This window comes from Eretmochelys imbricata, chromosome 2 (assembly GCF_965152235.1).
Source record: "Eretmochelys imbricata isolate rEreImb1 chromosome 2, rEreImb1.hap1, whole genome shotgun sequence".
In the NCBI taxonomy this organism is placed as follows: domain Eukaryota; kingdom Metazoa; phylum Chordata; order Testudines; family Cheloniidae; genus Eretmochelys; species Eretmochelys imbricata.
Window position 1 is genome coordinate 251,131,482 of NC_135573.1, and position 9,638 is coordinate 251,141,119.

Sequence of the window (9,638 nt, forward strand, 5' to 3'; positions counted from 1 at the left end):
TAACCCAGCCTCCCCTCCATCTTTCGGTGATGGTGTTTTTCTTCTGAAGTGGCACCACTTAAGCATTATTTACAACTTATTTTGAAGGGTTAAGTGAGATACAAGTGTTTGAATACGCCTTGTGCTGGCCCTTTGCACAGGGATGAATTTCACCTCTAATGCATAGTATAGCTCTAGGAAAAGACATTGACACCAGAAGGACTAAATAATACTCATAATAATCTTGACAGGTTTTAATTTTCTGAAAAGATACTGTACCATAACTGTAACAGACAGCTAGTACATACATAGTTAGATTCTTAACTCTGTTTCCACTGAAGTCAATGTGAGTTTTCCATTGAGTTCAGTGGGAGCAGGAGCAGTTACAAAGTTATCGATTTCAGACACATTTTTCATTTTATTCTCTATGAATGTTAAATAGCTTAATGTTACTATCTGAGCTATAACTACATAAGGGACATGGGATTCTATGTATGTAAATGTTAAAAAATCAGCATCATGTAAAAGATAGCATTTACTGGGTGTAAAGAAAAATTAATAAATATAGTTTTCAAAAAATGCTATTCCTGTCTTCAATAATTTATTTCCCTTTTGTCATCTATTGGATCTGAATATGTAAATTAATGGAAATAGTCTTCTGGTTTTGCAGTCGCCAAGACTGAGGATTCTTAATAACAAATATAACTTTGGAGAAAGGAATTTACTGCCTAGTAAGTCCGAGTGTGGTCTCACTTACGCGGCTTTCAAATCCGCAGAGTTATTCCTGATTTTCCATGGTACGAGATCAAACTCAGATGTGTGTAAAACTCTGGGCCAGATCCTGAGCTTGTGTAAATTAGCAGCTCCCTGGAAGTCAATAAAGCTATTTGAATTTGCATGAGTTGAGGCACTGGTTCTGTAGTGCTTCAATCTCCTATTTTCTTCCTATGTCCTGTGCTATAATTTTCTTTCTTTTTAACTAAAGAAAACAAGGTTGGTTTGAGAGAAAGAGGAACCGACTGAAAGAAGGTATTGTGTGCTGAACAAACCCCTTGAGGTACATGGTTTGACTGCCTCATCGGAGCATGTTACTTAGCTCACAGTTGTGCATGTGAGGGCAGGAGACCCGAGAGTAAGTAATTTCCCCGTTTCTCTCTAAAATTGTGTTTAGTAGTACTCACAGGGACACCCTGTTCTTTTTGCCTGCAGAAATCGTTTTGCATTCCTTCAGCAACTTCAGCTTCTGCTTGATTTCTCTATCTACCTAGAGCTTGGAGTTGGGTAGATGGGGAGATAGGTTTGAAGTTATCCTCTTGTGCATGAATGTCTGCTTGTTTCAGATAAAACGTTCTGACATCTCAAACTTCTATCCTGAGCATATATTAGATACAGTCGCTTCATATATATATATTGGCCTTGTTCACAGTGTGATAGTTCAGTGGAACGTTTCCATTAAAAATACATTTTGTGCCTGGTTTGGAGGAGGAGGAAAATGTATAACCCAGCTTCACAGATTCACTCTGAGCTGGAAATTGGCTCAGCTTGAGGTGAATTCTCAAGCGCTGTATATATATGTTTAGAGACAGAGAGAGGAAGGAGGGTCCTGTGATTAAGGCAGCGGACTGGGATTTGTGAGATAAAAGTTCAATACTTGACTCTGGCACCCATTCACAGTGTGACCTTAGGAAAGTCGCTTTATCTGTTTATGCCTCAGTTTCCCACTTGTAAAATAGGGATGATAATATTCCTGCCTTCCCATCCTCCAGTCTTGCCTAGTTAGAATGGAAGATGTTTGGGGGAAATGAATTACTATGTCTTTGGACAGATGGGGTCTAGGTACTACTGTTATGCAAATTATATATTTAAAAGATCAGAGTAAACAAAATATGACTATACTCTAACTCAGCTGTCTGACTGGTTCACAGCTACTTAAATTAAGATCTTTGGTAACCCTGGCTATAGACTAAAAGATCTATTTTTCTTGAGCTTCTTCTATTAGTTCGTATGAAGAAAACATGAAGTGTTATTGTGTTCTGCCTATGTGATGCCTATTGATCAACTTGTGAATCAGGTTTGTAATCCTCTAGTTAATTAAACCATACTTCTCTTTTTCATACTTCTGAATGCCCAGGAATGTATTCTGTGGTTTCAGGCCAGTTTGAATCCTATATTGGAGGGTCCTGTTTATATTTGCCTATAATTCTTCACTTCTCTCAGTGAGGCTTACCCTGTCACTCTGGTCTCATATTTCACTTGATTATAATATTTTCCTCTTTCCTTCCTTAAGCACACCTTTAACATGTGTTAGGCTGGTATTGGGAGTGGGGAATATTAACATATAGGACTAAATTAATAGGCAGCAGGTTTAAAACAAACAAAAGGAAGTATTTTTTCACACAACACACAGTCAACCTGTGGAACTCTTTGCCAGAGGATGTTGTGAAGGCCAAGACTATAACAGGGTTCAAAAAAGAGCTAGATAAGTTCATGGAGGCTAGGTCCATCACTGGCTATTAGCCAGGATGGGCAGGGATGGTGTCCCTAGCCTCTGTTTGCCAGAAGCTGGGAATGGGCGACAAGGAATGGATCACTTGATGATTACCTGTTCTGTTCATTCCCTCTGGGGCACCTGGCATTGGCCACTGTTGGAAGACAGGATCCTGGGCTAGATGGACCTTTGGTCTGACCCAGCATGGCTGTTCTTATGTTCTTATGGGTGATAGATGGTGGACAGGGTACTTGGAGCCCCTGCCTCCCCTGCCATGATACTGAAGCTTTCTGTTCCTGGGCCAGATTCTCTAGTCAGTTATTGGGATGCTGTTCCCTTTGACTTCAGCGTGAGTCAGACCATGTAACAGAGACCATGGCTAAGCAGCACTGGGAGCAGTACTGTCACCCCAGAAGAGGTGTGACCTTGGGGGCTGAGGGCATGGCTATCAACTGGCCCCTTTGCACCTGATAGTACCTGAAGGATGGTACTGGGGAGAGCACACTCCACAGTTTAGATGTGTACTCAGTGCCCCCTCTGACTGCAACTCTACAAATCCATAGAGCCTTCTGCCCTTTGCAGGCATAATGCCTTCAGCCAGTATGGCTTGGGATTGTGAACTCCACACCCCCACACCCAAGCTCCGCTGGCTGTACAGGCCATATTTGACTCCTTCCATTTACTTGGTAGTTTTTTTATTCCTTACAAGTAGACTCCTCCTCCCCACCCCCAATCCTGTTTGCAGGCAGGCCTGTCTGCTGCTGATGTGGGACAGACAGGCTAAAGACAGAGTCCCAAAACATTCTGTGTGTGGGATCTTTCATTCTGCTGCTTCCTTCTTCTTCTGGCTAACTTAAGGCTGCCTCTCTCCTTGTCCGATGCCATGGCAGTTGTGATAAGCTTAGCTCAGGCACTTGAGCTAACAGTCCCACAGTAAACAGGAGCAGCCTGGTAGCAGGGGTCCTCTACTCTGAAACTCACTTCTCCTTTTCTCCCTAGATTTGGTAACTTTCAGTGCTTGCTGCCAGGTTGTTCTGTTTCCAGGCTCTAGGTTTGCTTAGAATTCAGGAGTGGAGGGAAAGAAAGGAATTTATTTTGGTGTGTGAAGAAACTGTTTCTTGGTCATTTTGGTCAATGCAGATGTGTACGTATTCCTAATGAGCCAGATCCTTAGGTGATGAGCGTCTCATTGATTTGGATGTAACCCACTGATTGTGGGCTCTCAACAGGCACTCTTATACATAATACAAAAATAAAAGTTCATAGATTCCAAGTCCAGAAGGGACCACTATGATCATCTTTGTAAAGAAAGACGACATCCGTATCCTGCATGATATTGAACAGTACTACTCTACCCAGATTGATGAGATGCCCATGAACGTTGCTGATCTTATTTAAAGAAGCAAGAAACATTGAAGACCAGTAGATGGGGAGAGGTCCATTTTAGACTTTTACTTTACAAGCAGTCTGAGTCTTATGTGGTATTTTTATTTAACTATGGTCATCTAGTCTGTCCTCCTGTGTAACACAGCCCATAGATCTTCCCCAAAATAATTCCTAGAGCAGATCTTTCAGAAAAACATACCCTCTTGATTTTAAAATTTCTAGTGATGGAAAATCCACCACAGCCCTTGTTAAGTTACTCCAGTGATTAACTACTCTCAGTGTTAATAATTTACACCTTGTTTCCAGACTTAATTTGTCTAGCTTCAACTTCCAGCCATTGGATTGTGTTATACCTTTCTCTGCTAGATTGAAGAGCCCATTAATAAATATTTGTTCCCCATGTAGGTACTTTATATATTGTATTCAACCTTAACCTTTTCTTAGGCTTTGTCTACACTAGCACTAGTTTTGGCAAAACTTTTGTAGGTCAGGGAGCCCCCTCCCCCCACAACTGACATAAGTTTCACTGACAAAAGCATGGGTGTGAACAGCGCTATGGCAGTGGGAGATGCTCTCCTGCCAACATAGCTACCGCCGCTCATTGCAGGTGGTTTAATTATGCTGGTGGAAGAGCTCTCTCCCGTCGGCATAGAGCGGATACATGGGAGACCTTATGGCAGTGCAGCTGCAGCGGTACAGCTGTGCCACTGTAAGGTCTGTAGTGTAGACATCGCCTTAGTTAAGATGAATAGATCTGAGCTCCGGGAGTACAAGTATAAAGCATGGTTTTCTAATCCTTTAATCATTCTCATGGCTCTTCTCTGAACCCTCTCCCATTTATCAACATCCTCCTTGAATTGTGGGCACCAGAACTGGACACAGTATTCCAGCAGCAGTCACACCAGTGCCAATTACAGAGGTAAAACAACCTCTCTACTCCTGCTCAAGCTTCTCCTGTTTATGCATCCAAGGATCACATTAGCCCTTTTGACCATAACATCTCACTGGGGGCTCACATTCAGATGATTATTCACCATGACCCCCAAATCTTTTTCAATGTCACTGCTTCTGAGGATCGAGTCCCCCATCTTGTAAGTATGGCTTACATTCTTTGTTCTGAGGTGTGTACATTTACATTTGACTACATTGAAATGCATATTGTTTGCGTGCACCCAGCCTACCAAGCAATCCAGATTGCTCTGTATGAGTAACCTGTCCTCTTCATTAGTCACCACTCCCTCAATTTTTGTGTCACCTGCAGACTTTATCAGTGATTAATTTTATGTTTTCTTCCAATCATTAATAAAAATGTTAAATATCATAGGGCCAAGAACCAATCCCTGCGGGACCTGACTAGAAACACACCCATTTGCTGATGATTCCCTGTTTACAATTACATTTTGAGACCTCTGAATTAGCCAGCTTTTAATCATTTAATGTGCACCATATTAAAAATAGCTGACCCAGAGAGTATTTTCTTTACAATTTGTGGGGAGAACTCAGAATGAACTGAGGAGAAAATTGGAAATGGGAGTGTTCAGCAGGCAATAAGAACCACTAGCCAGAGGGTGCAAACATTTGGGGCTAAGGGAGGCTGCAGGAATTGGGAGCATGAAGATTCTAAAACCAGACTGTGAGCCTGTTTCTCTTCTCACTGGCACTGGATAAATCAGGAATAACTGTAGCTCATTAATTGTGTTACACTTCTGTAAAACTGATATAAGCGAGGGGAAGGATCAGGCGCTGTGCTTATACAAGGAACTGAGGAAATTCTTAAGTATCTGGGAAACTGGAACTGCATGGACTGTGTTGTATACTGGCTTGAGTTCAGGCAATCAAGAGTTGAGTCTTCCCTGAAACTCACAATGGAGTTGTAACTATATATGCATCAGCCAGGGGAGTTTGCATTATTTATGCACAGGAGACTGATGAATTCCAAGATAAAATGTCTTGATCTGGAACTCAGTTACATAACTTTTTAAAAATGTGTTTTCAACCCACTACCAACAACTGACGTTGAAGATCAAGATGCATAGTTTCTTATGGACATTTGCTTTTATTTCTGGTGTGCTTTCCTGGAAAATCATAAACCTGTAGAGATATAGCTGACAAAATGGTAAAGAACTACATATTTAGTTTTGGCAGTAAGTCAGACAGACATCTAGGCAGTTCCCTTCCGTTCAAGATGATAACTCAGAGACGTGTTTATTATGTCTCCAGGAATCCCTGTTATTTTAGGATCCTTTCCAGACTACAACCAGTGCTAACTCGTCAATATTTGGAGATTCTTGTCTCTGCTTTGGTTTCCTATCTGGCCTGGAGTACTCAATTGCTGGCCTCCTTTCAACCTTTCCAGTTCATTTCCTGCTTCCATGCAATTTCTTGGGGAGGGCTGTGAGGCAGTCTAAACATTCGGTCTAAAATCTTCATCAGTCCTGGTGGGTCTATGCTGGGTTAACTAATTTTTGAAGTGTATTAATCTGCACACAGCTTCTTGTGGAACCTAGTTATCTTGGCAGTGTGGTGAATCCTTAAATACAGGGCTGATCTCTATGCTCAGCCTCACTTTGACTCTTGAAAATAGCTTGAAGTCCAGTTTTGCAGTGTTCAGAGCTCCCCTTAAGAGGTGATGAGCGCCTTCAGTTCCACCTGAGGAGGCACCTGCAGAATGGGGCCCCATCCTCTCTTACACAGAAGTAATGGATTCTGCTTCCTTGGATTCCCTGTGATGTTCCTTGCCTCTGTCCTGCTACCAGGCCCCCTTCCTAGTTCCTTCTGACTTCTGGAGAGCATGTTTTCTGTAGGAGCCTTGTTTCCAGTTGCTCTCACAGTAGCTGCTTCCTGAGCCCCCCTAAAAGGGGAGGTTTGACAGTGAGGGAAGGCAGGTTAATACAGCTACTTCCATTGCAACTTTGGGAAGGAGAGAATTTGGAAAGATATCTCTAGGTCTGCAGAGCCCCCAGGGAGGGATTCCCATTGTTCATGGATTAGAGTATGGAGTCTTAACGCTTTTGTAGTTCTATATTCCTTTGTGCTTCTTTTAATAGGTAGTACAATCATTGGCTCCACTCAACAGATAAAAATCCAATAGTGGGCTGGGTAAGAATGTAGCATTTTTGAGAAACTGGGCCATATTCTGCTCCAATTCACATCAGTGTAAATCCAGAGTAACTTCATTGACTTCACTGGCATTACTGTGGATTTACACCAGTACATCTGAGAGCAAGATCCAACCCACTAGATCTACAGTGTAAGGAGCACCATTCAGCCCACAGGAGTTGTAACTCCTGCCTAACTTGATTAGCTAGCAAAATAGTTACTGTTCCATGAGTACACCCAGTGCCATATAAGCCAGAGGCTTCCCTCAGGCAGTGAACATATGAGCTTAGTTGGAATAGATTTTGTTCTCTTTTGACACTTGATTGGGAAATCAGTTACTTCTGTGGGGGAGAAAAGGTGCTTGTATTGGAACAGATGGTATTCCCCTTCTGAAAGACGCAGAGTCTCTAACTAGCTAAGAAACTCAGACAAGGACAGGGCTCCTGGAAGCCATTCTTTTGTCACCACCCAGTGGAATGATTCAATTTGGGACTGAATGCAACAACCGCCAAAAAAAAAGGCGGGGTGAGGTGGGGGGAAATCTGGGGCAGCCCTTCTCACAAGCATGATGGGCCACCATGACTGTATCACCTGTGCTTTGTGAGCTGTGCTGGCTCCTGCTTGGTTTCAGAAAAGAATTCAAAGGCCGGGCCTTAACCTGCAAAGGCCCTAATGGATTGGGACGGACTATCTCAGAGACTACTCTGTAGGCCAGCTACCCTGTAGGCCAGCTATGCATCACTACCCTGTAGGCCACTACCTTATCGTCCACTACCCTGCCGGCCAACTATGCATCACTAGAACATTACAGCTGGGAGGACAGCTGTTTCCATTGGGATATTTTTAAAATGGCTTTTTATACAGTTTGTTTTTACAAAGTCCAAATTTTGAACAAGCATATGTAGTGTTTCTCCTAAAATTAAGTTGTGTGCGCAATGTCATGGGAAAGCAACAGACGGCACTATTATAAATAGTGTTATAAATGTTGCCTATTTGATTATATAGCAGTTAGGGCTTGAATAAAATGCTTGCTGCCAGCTGTGGTGCAGTTCATGCTGAAAGATGTACATACCACCATAAAGTTTGTTCTGCCTTTTTTTCTTTCTAAGAATCCTTGTAAGGGACTGTCTCCTGCCTGCAGGTTGTACCCAGGCAAGCAAACAAAATATTTCATGGTGCCAAAACGTTACAGTGTGTGTTTATACTTTTGAATACAATTTATAAACAGTTCTGCTAATATTTCATCTATTTTCCCTGTGTTTTTCTTCTCTAAATCGTTATTACTGGTGAATAAACAGAATGGGAAAAGACATATTTGGTGCACTTAAGCATAAGGTGAGGTGAGGAGTGAGGTGAGGAGTGGACTCAAGTGTGAGGGACTAGTTGCCCCATTTCTGTGATGTGCTGAACTGTTAGCTCTGTCGCTAAACTGAAGGGATTGTGGGGGAGACTTCCTCCTTTTGGGGATTGATCCCCTTCTCCCATCCCTGCTAACTCACCCCTGCCAGAGATGTCAGCCCTATGTCTCATAAAAAGATCACCTTTCTGTACCCTCACCCCCCATTTCAACGGACACAAGCTGAACACGGTGCTGTAGTAGCTCGAGGGAACAAAGCAGAAGCATTTCTCGCAAAGTGCAGTTTAATATGCATTTATTTGCCAGATGGTGCTGCCTTCCCTCCTTGGCTATGGCTTTGAGAAAGCATTTTGTTTAAACGATAAACAAATGAATGGATCCCCATAGCACCACCTCTCTCCAAACACATGCAACTGCCATTCCTGGGACACAAGGCTTATTGCAGGCTACGTAAGGACTGTGTGTGTGTGTGTGTGTGTGTGTGTGTGTGTGTGCACACGCACACCCATACTTGCACCTCATTAATATATTGTCAGCATCTAACTGCCCCCTGCAAATGAAAACCCCTATCGGATAGGCTGATATGGTTTCTCTTGTGACAATGAGTTTTCTTTCTTCCTCTTTAGCTTGCAAGGCACTGGTCGATGAGCTACTGTATGACATTAGGAAGGTGAATCCGAAGAGGACCACTGACATAGGGTCATCCCGAATAAGCCCTGACAGGACACAAGAGAGGACTAGGGTAACAGGAAAATGATCTGACAGTACATAATTGCTGATATGTGCAATTACCAACCACTTATCCAAACAGCAGTTGGTCTTAATCTTCCAACCTTTCTCTTGCTAAGGGTATCAGACACTAAATTGCTTCTGTTTCCTTTGGGACCCAAAGTAATCTTTAGGCTTCAAATTGAGGTATTTTCTTCTTTTCAATACCTACATTTTTGGCTTTTTAATGTTTCGAGCAGTATTATTCCACTGTTAATCTTGACAAAAATAAATCAGTGCTACACATGCTATTAAAAGAGAGAGAGAGAGAGAGAATATATATATATATATATATATCTCCTGTCTAGAGACTGACATCTATCTAATCAGCTTTTGTACTCTGTATCTGAAGTGAATCTATTCCCTTCCTTAGAGCCTGTTTGAAGGTACTGAGTGACTTCAACTCCCATTGACTGCAGTGGAAGTTAAGGATTCTGAATGCTTTGCCAGACCAGGCCCTTAAAATCCACACCCTTAAGCACCATTGTTAAGCCAACCTAATTCTCTGTGTAGATTATTTCACTAGGAGGGTGGTAAAGCACTGGAATGCGTTACCTAGGG